The 17,810-nt window shown below is 34.7% G+C and overlaps 1 long non-coding RNA gene across 3 annotated transcripts; it reads left to right on the top strand.

Annotated features, from left to right (window-relative positions):
• The first annotated feature begins 4,620 nt into the window (after window positions 1–4,620).
• On the top strand, window positions 4,621–17,033 carry LOC138332967 (uncharacterized). Of its 3 annotated transcripts, none has more exons than XR_011209909.1 (8): window positions 4,621–5,658; window positions 6,036–6,181; window positions 6,544–6,835; window positions 7,214–7,359; window positions 7,702–7,993; window positions 8,374–8,516; window positions 9,512–10,638; window positions 16,554–17,033. It is a non-coding gene; the product is annotated as an uncharacterized lncRNA (long non-coding RNA). The 3 variants fall into 3 exon arrangements; XR_011209908.1 differs by lacking the exon at window positions 16,554–17,033 and adding an exon at window positions 12,675–12,759 and having other exon boundaries at window positions 4,621–5,647; XR_011209907.1 differs by lacking the exon at window positions 16,554–17,033 and adding an exon at window positions 12,675–12,759 and having other exon boundaries at window positions 4,622–5,658.
• Window positions 17,034–17,810: the final 777 nt, after the last annotated feature.

Below are 17,810 nucleotides of genomic sequence, written 5' to 3'. Positions count from 1 at the left end.
AAGGATTTTTTGAAAAATGGCGGGAAACTGCATGTTGATGACGTCATAGTGAATATAATTGGCACATGCGGGCTATTTTCGAGATGTAATGTGTTAGCAAATGTATTCAGCTGTTATATGGCAAAATATGTTGTTCTTTACTGGAGAATTAATTTTGAGGCCATATTCGAGTCTTAACGTACCTTCTCCTTTGGCCAGAAACATCCTTAAGGGAAGAGAACATTGTTTGTATAAATTTTGGCTCTAACCCCCTTGGAGCAGAAAGAATGGGTCCCAATAGCGAAATTAGAGGTAAATCTTTAAATTCCTTCAGAAAAGAAACAATGATCTTGTAATCAGAACATTACTTAGCATTAAAATAACCAGGTGAGCGATACAGGCCCATATCACTTTGCCAAAAATTGTGTCATATGAATCATCTTTAGCGGTCATTAGTATCAGACCGCAAGCGTTCGGTTTAATGGCTCAATAGATATTTTAAGGTCATCTACCCAACGGATATATAGTCATCATGCTTCGTCGCCCGCCATCAGTAAACTTTTCACATTTTGAACATAAGTTCTTTCGGTGCGATTTGGCTGAAACTTGCCTGAAATGATACTGACATGGTTCTGACAAAATGTTGTTATTTTTTGGGTTGATCTGAAATCCAAGATGGCTGCCACAGCCACCATGTTGAAGACACATTTTGAACTTCTCAAGTTCTATCAGTGCATGTGGTTTGGCTGATATGTATTGTTACATCTCTGGTTGATCTCAAATCAACCATGACACCATATCTAATAATTTCCTTTATGACTATTGCCAAGGTAGTCAGATGACCTTTAAGGTCCTTGGGCCTCTTGTTTTCTCTCTATCTTTCTATATCTATATATATGTAATATTTTATTACATATATATATATATTATATACATAGTTATATAAAATTGGAAGAAAATAGAAATAATTATAACATGTCGGTGTTTGTACTGTTTATCGAGGTACAGAATAAGAGAAAACTACTTTTTTATCATCCCAGATAGTCCAGGGGTCCCAATCACTTACGATCTCAACACTCCTGGACTATCTTATAGTGAAACTGAAGGCCACTGAGAGGAAAAAATCTGAACCAATCACAGGCCTAACACATATTTCCTTTGAAGACTACAGAGAGACTACCAGGAGAGTAGAGATCATAAGTGATCGGAACCCCTGGAGTATCAAGGGTGCTATATCATATATGGAGAGGACACTATCACCGTGTATATGAATGATAGAGACATTCTACCCTCTGGGTCACAAACACAATGTATTATTATATACACATTTGAAATATGATCCTAAGGTAGATTACCCCCGACTTCTCTATCCACTTAAAAAAAGAGTCTTATTTTACTGATATTAATTAATTTTATTCAAGTAAACATACCAGATCAGTTCGTTCGACAAGATTTTTACTTGAATATCTGCAGAATATTGTGTATTATGTAACTTTATTTGTTTACTGAAATTTTGTCACTCTTGATCTTGTAGGCTGTGTCCTTCCGTGGCCTTAGCCTGGTTAGCCGGGTGGCAACATCGATTGCTGTTGCGGCTGGCCAGCGTCTGTCTCTGTCGGAGGCCGTGGTAAGATGTTACATTTTAACGCTAAGTGTAGAATACATTATATTTCCTGTGAAAAATTGTGTCTTTAAGCTGTAATATTGTAGCTAGAAAGATTTCTAGACAGATAATGTTGTCTCCTTTAAAGCATATAGTCAGGCTGGGTACGTACATGTACATATACCATAACAGTTTTCACACTATAATTGAACTCTCCTTATTACCGTATTCAACCCAATAAGGGCCCATGTCCCTATAAGCGCCCTCCCTCTTTTTTAAGCCTCCATTTCAATTGCCCAGGCATAAAAAAGACCAGAACTATACAAAACTGTTTAGATTTTCAATAATATTGTCTTATTATTAGCACCTTTTCATTTTTTTTTAAATTTTTAGACGCCTTATTGGGTTGAATACTGTACATGTATCACTCTGTTTGATAAAGGATCTGGCAACAATCCATGAGGGGTGACCTTCTGGTGACCATCAGAATTGTCCAAATGTCCAGCTTCTAGAAACTGAGAAGTGACTTTTCAGTTTTCATTTATATCACGGAGTGATTTTAAGAATCTGTGTTTTTAATTAGATTGCCTTGGCACCAATGTAATTTGATATTATTGTAAAGTAGGCGAAGAGTTGGACTCTTGTTTAAAATATATTATGAAAAATAGTTCATTAGACTGTCAGAGACATATAGGTAGTATATATATATACAGTAATACAATGCGATATACAAATAAGTAAATATATTTTTGGCCGTCGGGTAGATTATTCCTATCCTTCATATCCACTGAATAATCATAGATATATATATAAGGGATATCAGTTAACCACATGCACATCAACATATCTGATCATTGGTTAGGCCAGATTCTAACTTGAATATCTACCAAATACTGTGCATTATGCACTTTTATTTGTTTACTGAAATGTAGCTTGTGTTTTTGCAGGTTGTGTACTTTGCTGCTACGCTCGACTGCCGAGGGGAGGATAGCCTTAGCCTTGCAGATGTCGATGATGAGCCAGCCACACCACCCGCTCCGGCCCCTGTGTCTGTCCGTAGGTCTGGCCGTGTGAGGAGGGCACCAGCCTGGCACAAGGATTACGTAATGTGATGTACTGTAATATCCTTGTAAAGTCCATGGACTGATGTGGCTTGAGGAAGTGGTAACCCCTCAACAATCGTCCCAATCCCAATCCCTCACCCAAAAATCTATACACTGTTAATTAAACCACATGCACTGACAAGTGTGGGGTTGTTTGAGGTACATAAGGGTTTTGAGAAACTTGACAGACATACTCGTGGGAGTGTGCATAAAGGGTTTTTCGGGATAGAAATTCCAAGATGGCTTCCAGGGTCCACTTTCTGTTCTTAGATTTGGGTCTCCGATTTTGGTCTACATTGGTAAAAGGGGGTTTAAAGGGATGCGGAACAGCATTCCTATGTTTTTGGATAGTGTGATAAACGAAGGCCTCTGACTGGTCAAAATTTATAAGTTGCTAGAAAAAGATAAAAATTGGTAATTAAAGGTTTTGAGGGACAATGAATACATGCAGTGATAAGACTGTGTAGTTGTTTGAGGTAGATGTGTAATGGTTCCCATTGCAATCAGTACTTGTGTACAATGTTTGATTTGACTCCAACTGAAGTGTACAGAAAGTAGTTAATAGGTTGTTTTTTTTGTCCCTGGCCCTAACAATACTCACTTTACCCAACCCATATACCCCAGCACAAACACAGCACACATTTAGTATTTAACATTCTAACCACTACTTTCTACATGTACACTCTCAGTTGACCTGTTAAAAAAATTGTAAATAATTGATTTGATTTGTTTTATGTCATATTAACAGCCAAGGTCATTTATGTACATGTACATGCCAGGGTCAAAGGTGGATTGAGAGAAAACCCCAGCCAGCGGCTAGTACCTGGCAACTATACCCCACATGGGATTTGAATTTTTTTGCAAAAAAAAAAAAATGAATGGCCCTAATTAATGGTCATCGGACAATCTTGGCACCAGAGAACTAGGAAAAGATTTGAATAAAAGACTTTCAAGATGATGACTTTTGCGCCCATCCTTGAAGTTCAAAATGTGTTTAAATGTTAGGATTCCTTGAAGTTTAAATGAAAGAACACTTGGTTAGGATCATTTCAGGATCATTAGCTTAATTGCATTGATAGAACTTGAGAAGAAGTTCAAAGTTTGCTTATAAGATGGGGGTCAAAGCGGGCATCTTTGGGTTTTTTTATTAATTCCCAAAATAACAACATATGTTCCAAACCATGTCAGGATCATTTCATGCAAGTTTCAGCTAAATTGCACCAGTGGAACTTGAGAAGTAGTTTAAAATATTTTAGATATGGATGCTGTAGTGGCCATCTTGGATTTCTGATTGACCCGAAAAATAACAATACTTGGTCGGGACCATTTAGGGATCATTTCACACAATTTTCAGCTAAATTGCTCTTGTAGAACTTGAGAAGTTCAAAATCCGTTTTCAATATGACGGAATTGGTGGCCATTTTGGGTCTCGGATAAAATTGAAGAATAATAACTCTTGATAAGTACCATATCAGATGATATCAGACACGTTTTTAGCTAATTACATTGGTAGAAGTTCAAAATGTGTTCAAAATTTAGTTTACAAACAGGGTATGACAAACAACGGATAAAGCATGATCTTTATCCTGACCATTGGGGTCAACCTAATAAATTATCATGTTAAATTATAGTAAATATTTTCCATTTGCCCTCCTACCCCCTCTCCCCTCTCCCCCCTCCCCCCTCCCAACATCCCAACTCCCCAACCTCCCCCCTCCCCTCCCATGACAAACAATGGATAAAGCATGACCTTTATCCTGACCATTGGGGTCAACCTATAGCTAATTAATTATCATGTTAAATTATAGTAAATATTTTCCATTTGCCCTCCTACCCCCTTTCCCCCCCCCCCCCCCCTCCCAACCTCCCAAACTCCCCCCTCCCCTCCCATGACAAACAATGGATAAAGCATGATCTTTAGATCTTTATCCTGACCATTGGGGTCAACCTAATAAATTATCATGTCACATTATAGTAAATATTTTCCATTTGCCCTCCAACCCCATCCCCCCCCCTGTTCCCCCCTCCATCCCTCCATCCCCCCCCCCATCCCCCATCGCCACTGGCAATCCCACTCTCACCCATAGCCATCTAAATCTTGGACGACAGGAAGAGACATTGTAATAAATTGTATGTAAAACAAAGGAATGAAAGGGAGTATAAAAGTGCCACATGTATTTAAATACATGAAGAAAGAAAGAAAGAAAGAAGAGACAGAGAGAAAGCGAGAGGGAGAGATAGAAAGAGAGAAAGGGAGAGAGAGTGAAAGATGGAGAAAGAAAGACAGAAAGAGAGAGAAAGAGAGAGAGAGTGAAAGAAAAACAGAGAAAGAAAGCATTGTGCGTTGAATGAAAGCCCCCCTGCGAGGGGACATCTGTTTATATTTAAAAGGCTGACCCCAAGGCCCCAACCTTGGCAGTCTTCAAATGTTCTGGGGTATTAAAATATGTTTTTATGGAAAAAAAAAAAAAAAAAAAAAAAAAAAAAAAAAAAAAAAAAAAAAAAAAAAAAAAAAAAAAAAAAAAAAAAAGTTTGTAAATAAATAAAAAAAGTTTGTAAATAAAAAAAAAAGTTTGTAAATAAATTTAAAAAGTTTGTAAATAAAAAAACCCAGTTTGTAAATAAAAAAAAGACCATGTGTCAAGATGTCATAGTTATTTCAAATATTGCATATTTTCAGGTTACCATGAAGATAGTGAAAACCATAAGGACAGTGACACCTGAGAGCAGACATTCCTGGATAGTGTGATATAGCAGAGCTTCATCAAAAATTAATGATGGGTGACCAGACTTGAAAACTCCATTTAACCTGGACAGTGGCAAACGTTAACAATTTCGTCTATGGGAAATCATTTGGTTCTGCGGTCTCTATAGGATGAAAACCGGATATGATGTTTTCTTCATTCAGGGTCACTGGACACCATTTGCCTGAACCCAATCTGCAAATTTTTGACTCGAAATCGTATGTTGAAGGTATTTTGCATGTACTTATACATATTTGGTAGTTGTTTTTTTTAATACGGAGGCCTTCCTGTCTTGGTAACGACAATGTAAATTTGGGGGATTTTGGTCAAATGGGTAGTGTGTGTTTGGTTTTGTAAGACATCCAGTACAGTCTTCTTTTTCAATCTTTAGTGTTTAAGACCGGTCATGAATAGATTATAGGTTCAAGCTGTAGGTCGGTGGTTTTTATTGGGGTACTTTGGGTTCCCACAAGTAATTGATACATCCTTTAATGACCATGAAAACCTAATCAATCTCTATAAAACACTTTCTGTTTTTGTGATCAGTAATCAGCTTCTTTCACGAATTCATTTTAGTCATTTAATCATTCATTTCTTCTTTTTCAGCTGTGCTTTGAAAATAGATAGTATCTTTTGGGCCGACAAGTTTTAATAGCCTATTCCCAACTTGGAGACACCGCCAAGGGAAGTTAACTCATTTCATGAAAACACTAGACAGAGTTGCCTTTCCATAAATGACCTGAGCATTGTTTGTGAGTATAATTTGTCTGTAATATATATATATATATATATATATATATTATATATATATATATTACTCTTATATACTTCTTTGGTTTAATTATCAGTGGTATTAATTTTTTCAAGTGAATAGTTGAGTGAAATTGGAGTTATCTCCCTTCACTGTCTGTGGTTCTTGGGTGAAGGGGCTGATTTAGAAGTCAGATGGTGTAAATTTAGAGGTGATTATTGTTATATGTTTTTATGAAAAAAAATTAAAAAAAAAAAAAAAAACAAAACAAAAAGTTTGTAAATAAAAAAAACCCAGTTTGTAAATAAAAAAAAGACCATGTGTCAAGATGTCATAGTTATTTCAAATATTGCATATTTTCAGGTTACCATGAAGATAGTGAAAACCATAAGGACAGTGACACCTGAGAGCAGACATTCCTGGATAGTGTGAATAGCAGAGCTTCATCAAAAATTAATGATGGGTGACCAGACTTGAAAACTCCATTTAACCTGGACAGTGGCAAACGTTAACAATTTCGTCTATGGGAAATCATTTGGTTCTGCGGTCTCTATAGGATGAAAACCGGATATGATGTTTTCTTCATTCAGGGTCACTGGACACCATTTGCCTGAACCCAATCTGCAAATTTTTGACTCGAAATCGCATGTTGAAGGTATTTTGCATGTACTTATACATATTTGGTAGTTGTTGTTTTTTTTATACGGAGGCCTTCCTGTCTTGGTAACGACAATGTAAATTTGGGGGATTTTGGTCAAATGGGTAGTGTTGTTTGGTTTTGTAAGACATCCAGTACAGTCTTCTTTTTCAATCTTTAGTGTTTAAGACCGGTCATGAATAGATTATAGGTTCAAGCTGTAGGTCGGTGGTTTTTATTGGGGTACTGTGGGTTCCCACAAGTAATTGATACATCCTTTAATGACCATGAAAACCTAATCAATCTCTATAAAACACTTTCTGTTTTTGTGATCAGTAATCAGCTTCTTTCACGAATTCATTTTAGTCATTTAATCATTCATTTCTTCTTTTTCAGCTGTGCTTTGAAAATAGATAGTATCTTTTGGGCCGACAAGTTTAAATAGCCTATTCCCAACTTGGAGACACCGCCAAGGGAAGTTAACTCATTTCATGAAAACACTAGACAGAGTTGCCTTTCCATAAATGACCTGAGCATTGTTTGTGAGTATAATTTGTCTGTAATATATATATATATATATATATATATATATATATATATATATTACTCTTATATACTTCTTTGGTTTAATTATCAGTGGTATTAATTTTTTCAAGTGAATAGTTGAGTGAAATTGGAGTTATCTCCCTTCACTGTCTGTGGTTCTTGGGTGAAGGGGCTGATTTAGAAGTCAGATGGTGTAAATTTATAGGTGATCATTGTTATATGTTTTTATGAAAAAAATTTAAAAAAAAAAGTTTGTAAATAAAAAAAACCAGTTTGTAAATAAAAAAAAAACCATGTGTCAAGATGTCATAGTTATTTCAAATATTGCATATTTTCAGGTTACCATGAAGATAGTGAAAACCATAAGGACAGTGACACCTGAGAGCAGACATTCCTGGATAGTGTGAATAGCAGAGCTTCATCAAAAATTAATGATGGGTGACCAGACTTGAAAACTCCATTTAACCTGGACAGTGGCAAACGTTAACAATTTCGTCTATGGGAAATCATTTGGTTCTGCGGTCTCTATAGGATGAAAACCGGATATGATGTTTTCTTCATTCAGGGTCACTGGACACCATTTGCCTGAACCCAATCTGCAAATTTTTGACTCGAAATTGCATGTTGAAGGTATTTTGCATGTACTTATACATATTTGGTAGTTGGTTTTTTTTTAATACGGAGGCCTTCCTGTCTTGGTAACGACAATGTAAATTTGGGGGATTTTGGTCAAATGGGTAGTGTTGTTTGGTTTTGTAAGACATCCAGTACAGTCTTCTTTTTCAATCTTTAGTGTTTTAAGACCGGTCATGAATAGATTATAGGTTCAAGCTGTAGGTCGGTGGTTTTTATTGGGGTACTCTGGGTTCCCACAGGTAATTGATACATCCTTTAATGACCATGAAAACCTAATCAATCTCTACAAAACACTTTCTGTTTTTTGTGATCATTAATCATCTCCTTTCACGAATTCATTTTAGTCATTTAATCATTCATTTCTTCTTTTTCAGCTGTGCCTTGAAAATAGTATCTTTTGGGCCGACAAGTTTTAACAGCCTATTCCCAACTTGGAGACACTGCCAAGGGAAGTTATCTCATTTCATGAAAACACTAGACAGAGTTGCCTTTCCATAAATGACCTGAGCATTAATTTGTGAGTATAATTTGTCTTAATTACTCCTTTAAATCGCTACTTGTAATAGAGTTCTACAGATGGTTCTCCGAAGGACCAAGCTGAGCTTATGTGATACCCCGGTGTCAAGTGTCCAGCCATTAACAATCAACTTTTTCAAACCACGTTCTGGTAGGAACTTAACAAATGTCTATGGTTTGGGCACTGTTTGGCCCCCAAATCTGTCAGTTTTGCAAAACTGTTATTTAGGACATGCATTTCAAATTGTTGTAAGGCCCACTACCTTTCTGAAACAAAAAAAATCTTTTTTTTTTTTTTTAAACAACAATAACATCAGAAAATGTGTATTGATGGCCTAAGATGAGGTTTCAAAGCCAAAAAAAGTTAAAAGCCGTTTCAGAAAGATATAAGTGGGCCTTTATTTGCAATGAAAGTTTTCTGGTCTTGCAAGTTTAGCTGCCATGGTTACCATCCAAAATATACATAGATAAGGAAAATGGAGAAATTTTGACAATTTTGATGATTTTTGTTAGGTTTTTGTCTAAGAAACCATAAAGCGCATCCTTGAGCAAAATTAATATTTACTGTCCCTATAAGTGCCCTTCTCCTTTTTGAGGCTTTAAATTTCAATATAAACAAAGACCTAGACTACACATAACTATAATTTCATCTTATTAAGCAACTTTTCACTTTTTCAACTTTTTAAACGCCCTGGGGGCTTATTGGGTCCAATACAGTACATCTGATTGAAGATCTTTTTAAGTAATATTAAGTTTATTTAAACAATCATTTAGTAAGAGGGTTAAATACGAAAGGGTGGTGCTAATTAATGTTGCTGTGTAAATTTATCATTGTTTTATAGCTGTCGCTGCTGCTGGTTGAATTTATCAATATTGTCTGCTGCAAAGCACGTAATTTGTCACAATGTTAATGTTTGTGTCTTAAGATGTCACTTTAAGTTATAAGGCCACATGCATTCTCTCAAGCAAAGATGACATTGCTGCTTCTTTTGTTAGACAGGGGACCCCTCCTACCTATTGATGCCTCTTCTTGTGACGTATGAAATTCTCTCATCGAATATATGTTGTGTTGCCATTTTTGCATCTTATTTTCCACTTAGATTGGCCATTAGGTTTGACTTGTGACTAAAGCTTTGGTCACTGGTGCCGCAATGATAATCCAGGCGGGCTCAGTGATTGCAGTTCAATTTTCTGAAGAATGGAAGTTCAAAAATAATCACATAGTCAATTTCATTGTTTTTGTCATCAACAGTGGCGTACCACTCCGAAAGCGTCCACATGAACTAGGGTGTACCGATTTAGGGTGGGATTACTGTTCTAGACGGAAAGAAAGAAAATGAGTAATCCGTCCCCGTAATTATCGGCAACCTTTCCGACTTATAGTTCATGTGGACACTTTAAGGGTAGTGCTGCACTGTAGGTGATAACTGCATTGAATTTATTGTGCGATTGCAGAAGAACTTTCGTCCTTCAATAAAAATTGAACTGCCATCACAAAAAGCCAACCTCGATCATCATTGTCACAACGATAATTCAGTCCGGCTAATTAATGATTATTTCATTTGATTGAAGAATGGTTTTATGACAATCGCAGGCAATTTCACCGCTTTTGTCACTAACAGCGATGCTCCACTCCAAAAGGATAAACAAAAACTAGAGTGTACCGGTTTAGGGCGGGGTTGCTTTTCTAGACGGAAAGACAGAAAATAAGTAATCCGTCCCCGTAATTATCGGCAACCTTTCCGACTTATAGTTAACGTGGATACTTAAATGGGTAGTGCTGTGCTGTTGGGGACAACTGCATTGATTTGACTGTGCGATTGCTGTAAGTCAGAAAATGGAACTGTCATCACAAAAAGCCCGCCTGGATTAACAATGGGGCACCTGTGACAAAAGTCCACAAATCAAAGCTGGTAAGTTGGCGTGAGTCGGCTTCCAGTGCCAAATGGAGCGGAAATTCATATGCAAAAATTGCAACAACACATACTCGATAAGATAAGTATCTACTGAACGAGAAGATGGATATCGGATGGTGAAGAAGACAAGCCTGTAGCAATAGAGAACACATGCAGACTCGAGGGAAGAAAAAATAGCCAACAAGAATCCTTTGATACCAAAATCAGGTAGGCCAGATCTTGCTAAGGAGGAGGAATGGATTAGAAAATATGAAAAATGCTCCAGCACAAGGACCTCTTTTGGTGACCTGTGAGGGTCTTGACTAAGTCTTGACTTTTTTTTTTTTCAAAAACCAGAACAGACGCTTGTGGTGATAAGCAGACTTCATTCACTAAAAACTGCCATGAAAAGTTGTAGTTGAATTTTTAAATTAAACTGCAGTTCTTTCCAGAAAACACCTTTCGGGTAAACCAAGAAAATGACTAAAGAATCATGATGATGTTAAAATATTTTCCATTTGCAATTAGGTCTTGAATATTGGAAAGAGGAAGGATAGGTTTGAGTGAAGTATTTAGAAACAAACCTTTTGACACTATAAACTATATGAATAAACAATGGATTGGCTGTTTTTAGGTCACCTGAGACGAAGTCTCAAGTGACCTATTCTAATCGCCTTTTGTCCGTCGTCGTGCGTCGTATGTCCGTAAACAATTTACATTTTCGACTTCTTCTCCAAAACTGCTGAAGCAATTTCAATGAAATTTTGCACAAACCTTCTAAGGCATAAGGCCAATCAAAATTGTGAATTATATGGTCCCCACCCCCCAGGGGGCTGTGGGAGGGGCCAAAAGGGGTAAAATTTCAAAAATCTTCTTCTCTACTCCACAGATGTGGTAGAATCAAATACTCTTCATAGATAGAAAGGTCTTAAGGTCCTTTACAAAAATTGTGAATTATATGACCCTGGGGTCTTACGTTTCCCCCTGGGGAGGGGGTCAAGTTTACTATAGTTTATATAGGGAAAACACATTTATGAGCATTTTTTGCTCAATTTTCATTGGAAACGAGTCAAACTTGGTTAGAATTATTAGCCTGAGATAGCATTTTAATATCATATCCATATTGGTCCAGGCCGACCCCCTGGGGGCAGAGGGGCGGGGCCAAAAAAGGTCAAATAGGCTAAAACTTCAAAAATATTCTTTTAAAATTCTGGAAATGGTATAATCAAATACACTTTATAGATAAAAAGGTCTTAAAGTTTGTTTTTAAAAATTGTAAATTATATGACCCTGGGGTCTCCTGTTTCCCCTTGGGGAGGGGGTCAAGTTTACTATAGTTTATATAGGAAAAACACATTAATGAGCATTTTTTGCTGAATTTTCATAGGAAATGAGTCAAACTTGGTTAGAATTATTAGCCTGAGATAGCATTTTAATATCATATCCACATTGGTTCTGAGGTAGAGGGGCGGGGCTAAAAAAGGGTCAAATAGGCTAAAACTTCAAAAATCTTCTAAAATTCTGGATATAGTAGAATCAAATAATTATAGATGGAAAGGTCTTCAGGTGTTTTATAAAAACTGTGAATTATATGACCTTGGGGTCTTACGTTACCCCCTGGGGAGGGGTCAAGTTTACTTTAGTTTATATAGGAAAAACATATTTGTGAACATTATTTGCCCAATTTTCGTAGGAAATTAGTCAAACTTGATTAGAATTATTAGCCTAAGATATAGTATTTTAACATCCATATCCGTCCTCGATGACCCCCTGGGGGACCAGAGGGGCAGGACCAAACAGGGTCAAATTGATTAAAATTTCAAAAAATACCTCTAAGTTCACAGGTTTGATGGAAGCAAATACTCTTCATAGTCTAAAAAGGTCAAATTTATAAATCACTGACCAACTTCAAGGCCCAGGAATAGAGCATATAGTGTTTTTATGTCTTTCATTTGTTTTATTATTTGTTTCATTATATATTCTAACTCAGGTGACCGTTAAGGCCCATGGGCCTCTTGTTATTGATTTTGAATTATAATTATTGTGATGGCTATGAGCAATCATGATTGGAGAAAAATGCTAGATTTTGAGAATTTCAAGCGGCCAAATGGGCCAAAATTTATGTAATGGCATTGCTAAATTTAATAAGGCTGGTTAATTACCAGGAACCTATTAACAAAGCACCAGATGTGAGCTCTTTTGTTAATACGTCTGTAATGATAATGATTAAAATTATTAAAATTTTAATTTATTTGTTTTATTAGATAGAGACACCCATCAGGATAGAGACACCCCATCAGGATAGTGAAAACCAATGGCTGCAGTTCCTTGATAGTGACCACTAGTGATGTGACCACTAGTGATCAACAGAGCTCCATTCAGGTAATGATAAAAGTCTTTATTTCCAAAAAACTGAATATTATTATATAAACATCTCATTATTATAATGTTTATATAATAAACACATAATATGCAAAATTAAAAAAAGTCATGAGAAAAGTGTTTTGCAAAATATTTTGCAATTTTATTAAACATGTTGTTTTAAGTACATCTTTTTTATATTACATTCAGTCAGATTGTAGTTTTAATGACAAATGACTATTCAAGTACTTGGTCAATAAATAACTTAGTAATATGTACAATCACAATCTATTAGGTTAGTTATTGTAGACAGAGAACATATTGTAAATATTTATAACACAGACAATTCTAAAATCTTCTAAATCTTTCTTCTGTAATCATTTACTGTAAAGCTCACATGAAAAGTTATATTGTAAAATTAAACTGCAGTTTTCATATAGGGATCTGAATTTTCTCTTCACTTGGTAAAGGGAGAAAACTAGATTTATGTGAAATAAAGAGACTTAATGGTTTTCCAGAGGTAGTGTCAATGTTTGTGTTACTTCAGATCTATTTTTCATTTTCTACACCTACATCAATTAGAAACAACATTTCGTTCCTGTAGATATGTATTTGTATGCACACATTTAGCTTGAAACTATTTTGTACCTTTAAATTTACTTTCCAAATTTGATTGGCCAATTCGAAAGGTCACCAGAACGTGACCCTAATAGGATATTCCTTTGTCAAATATAGGGATAAGAAGGAAAAGTATTTTCTTGTAGCTTTTTAGTCAAATCCTTCCTATTTACCATTATTTTGAATTTTTATTAATACTTTGTCAAGTAAGGAACAAGAGATCCAGAGTATCTGTATCACTGCATTTCAAAGATTTTAGTTGTTTGGTTGGCTGATAAGATCAATATCCTTCCCACAGCCAGTATCATCTGTGGACAGCCTCTCGTGTAAATAATCATTTATATTACTGCAGATAAAATTTTAAATTCTTTTCTTGGCTTTTATTTTCCAATTTTGAACTACATGTAGTGTATTTTTTTAATTAATTTAGAATTTCAGATTATAATAATAATGTTTATTAATGTTATGTTTTAGCCTAGAAGAGCCAGTAGGATCATTTTTAGCTCTTGCATTAACCAGTATATTTTTGAAAATAATTCTTATAATGAAAACCTTCCAAATTCCCCTCATAATCTATGTTATGCAAAATTTAAAGATAGCCATTGGAGTAAACAAACTATCTGATATGCTGTTTTCTGTGTAGTTTCTTTTCCAAATTCGCTTTATAGTATTCAATTGAAGAATATAGAAAAGTAAAGTTCTTTAATCCTTATACTAACTCTACAAGACATTGACAAAAACCTCCCAAATGACAGGACACAAACGACTAGACAGGACTGACATGGGAGGCGCGTACAAACTGACCCTATCATTAAAACTACTAATTCACATTCTCACTCAAAGGACTTCTTTCCTATATTCTTTAGGTAATAGTATTCCCATAAATTCAAAATTGTATATATATTCTTTAGTTAATAATATTACCATAATTCTAAATTGTATTATTTAATGATTAATTTGTAAGTTTAATAAGATAAAGTAAGTTCATTGAAAACAAATAAAATTAATTGAAAATATTGGAAATAAGTGTTCAAATTTCATTCTTCTACAAATACTGGCTTGAGCTAGCTATTATGACCATCTGTCTTCTAGAATATAACTTTGTTTTTAAAAACAAAAATAAAATTTTTGACACAAGACCAAGTATTAGCAGGGATTATAACATTGTCATTGATAACGATTCAATTTTCAATTAAGGAGTTATCTTCCTTAATTTCTAAATATCACTTAAATGTCAATATCGTTAATCCTAAATTAAATAACATTATTTAATCTATATATTGTGAACAAAAATTCGCAGAGTTAGATTATGGAGGTTATAACTGTTATTTGAAATAAATACATTAAATTTATACGAGTTGTCTCCCTTATCATGAAGCTGCCATCTTAAGGATTCGTCTTTATTTGTTTTCAATTTTCTTTAGAGGGAGACAGCATCAATGATGATCATGGTAGTTTAATGTATATGAGCAATGAGTGAGAATTTTGAGGCAGGTTCCATACAGTACTGGAACAGTATTTGTTATAGGAAATTCAGTGGTACATATTCTCTGGGTCTCTTTGATAATTTAACTATTTTGTACAATTGGTACTGTCTCCACAATATTTTTATACAAAATCTCAATGTTGTAAATTACAAAATATTTTGTTGATCTACTGTCCCTAATTCCACAAAGCTTATTATTTTGTTTCAAAAACATTTTGTTACTTGTTTCCTAATTCTATCAAGTACAAATCGTTTCCAGTCACAGCGTTAATCAAAGAGTTTTTGTGATTTTTGTGTCTCTATTTGTAGCAAGTGGAATTATAACCTATTGGGATTTATTTTTTATATTTCAATGAAGTTAAAAGAAATATTAATTTTTGGCAAGAAAAGCTGACAAAAAAATAACAAATTTTGTATCTAGATAGAAAAATCAAGCGCACTGACCGTGTATTTTTATGATTGTTTTAGAAACAGCGATTTGTTTTCATTTGAACTGCAATTTTTTTTTGTGAAGCACTGAAAATTGTCACCTTGCATATAGTGTAGAGGGAATCACTATTGTATGTAAATTTGAGGTCTTTTTGTTTTTGAGTTTTTAAGTTCCAAAAAATTACACATGCTTAAAGATGCTCCACCGCCGACAGAGCATAAATAATATTCATCATTTAAACAATAATTGGTGTTTTAATCGTGTATATAATAGTCTAATTAACAAAAAAATAATATAAAATAATTTATTTTGCCTTTGGTACATGCGCATTCAGTAGTTCATTCCATATAGGATATAGTGCCACAGAATTTTTTCGGGATGCAATTAATTATTTTTCATATTTTCAACTTGAAGTAAAATTAGAAGCTCAAACTTTTCAATGGTGGTAATGGTGTAAATTAAGTAACTTTTGTAACTGAAGAAAAATACTAAATCGTCTGCTCCTGTTTTTAATAGTGAAAAAATACTATTTGTCAGCGGTGGAGCATCTTTAATCTTCCATAATGATATTTCAGTATAGAATGAAATTCGTCTTAAATGCCTCCACCATAGTTCACAACATATAAGTATCCGGTTCATACAATGCAATAGCTCAAAATAACCACACTACCATATTCTTTTTATTCCATTTTCAACTTTGATATGAACTCCTATTTCAAGAAATCTATATTAGAAAAAAAGTAAGTCATAAGGAAAAAATCGCATTTTTCACCAGAGCATCCTTAAAAGCTGGTAGATATTATCAGATCATGGTAAGATTAGAATAGCAGTGGTCTGACGGCCGTGAGAAATCAGGCATGTTGTTAAAAACATTCGGACACATAGTAAATTTGTGGACTTCTACAAATTCCAGATTGATTTGTATATGTATGGTGTTAGTTCTTAGATATACAATCAATAAATTTTGTTTCCTTATAATTTAATTATAATGAGTCTGGTAGATGTATGCATTAGGCACACGAAGTATGTGCATTTGTAGGGTTCATGTCATCGACACGTTTTATTATTTCTTTAGAATGTTTGTTTTATATTAATGTGCTAGTGTTCAAATTCAATTTCAAACAATTTATTGACAATCTCGAAGTGATCAGACAGCAGGCATTTCCTATATAGGTCTTCTCCCTATGCAGTTTCACTTTTGTTTATAAATAATTTGTGCAGGAACTAATAATGTTTTTTCTGTTGTAGAATATGGAATGGTTTCTGTGTATATAAGTTGCAGCGTTCTAGTCTTTGTGTAGGATCCTGGAGGACCAGCATATATTGGACCTAACGATACAGAGATGTTTTGGAGGATACAGTGTATATACGTGCCACTGGATATTTCTTTCGTTTTAAGACTGTTCAATAAAGACTTTAGTATTTATTTCATTTACTTTACTATTCGGTCACATTTTCATTTTTACGGCCTTCTTAATTCAAAGACTGTTCAATAAAGACTTTAGTATCTCATTCGGTCACATTTTCCTTTTCACGGCCTTCTTAAATCCAGTATTTGAAATCTTAAGCATTGAGTGCTGGTGCACCTCCTGCTAACCTGCACTGCAGGATTTTTCAGGTTGGGTGGCTCGCTTGGTTTCACAAAAGGCCTTAGGACTCAGATATGTACATTTTATGCGTCCACTTACACCAGTCAGGCAGCAAAATTAATACAGTCTCTTAAAAGAATATCAGTCTTGTGTTATTATTTCAAAAGAAATATTCAGAAATGAAATAATTTATGAACGGATAAGGTACGAAGCAGAACATACATATCTTGTCTACACTGTTGGAGTAACTACTTATCCCAGTATTTAATTCGTATCTGAAAGACAGTGCGTATAAGGATCCAGTGTAATATTGATACGTCATCCTTTAAGTGAATAGTCTAAAGGCTAAAGTTGGTAAGAATAGTGTAAATATATCCAGTATAATTGCTTATGAGGAAATTTTTACACTGAGCTTTTCCACTAGACAACATAGCAGAACTTGTCTGCCGTTTTGATATACATGAACACATTTAGACCAGGGGAATTTGCAGACTAAAAAGATAATCTGATAGCATGTCTTGGTGATAAAATAACAGTGTTGGCAACTTGGTCACGTGACCTACGGCACCCCACTTCACTTTAAGCGATTAAAAAGCACATTTATTGGAATTAACATGTTACAAATTATACACAACCATATTTCAGTAATATTTATCTTTCATTCAACATATCATTCAATGTCTTATACACAACTGGAGAAATCTGAGAAAACATTGTCAAATTCTATAATTTGTAACATGTTAGTTGGAATAAATGTGCTTTTTAATCGTTTAAAGTGAAGTGGGGTGCTGTAGGTCATGTGACAGAGTTGCCAGCCTTGACTTCAGACAATATTACTCATTACTGAGACATCTATAATAATATCTTTATTAAAACAAAAATACATTATTTTATAGATCCAGTCCTGTGCAAATAT

Source organism: Argopecten irradians, chromosome 10 (genome assembly GCF_041381155.1).
Source record: "Argopecten irradians isolate NY chromosome 10, Ai_NY, whole genome shotgun sequence".
In the NCBI taxonomy this organism is placed as follows: Eukaryota; Metazoa; Mollusca; class Bivalvia; order Pectinida; family Pectinidae; genus Argopecten; species Argopecten irradians.
This window is presented reverse-complemented; position numbering and strand designations above follow the sequence as displayed.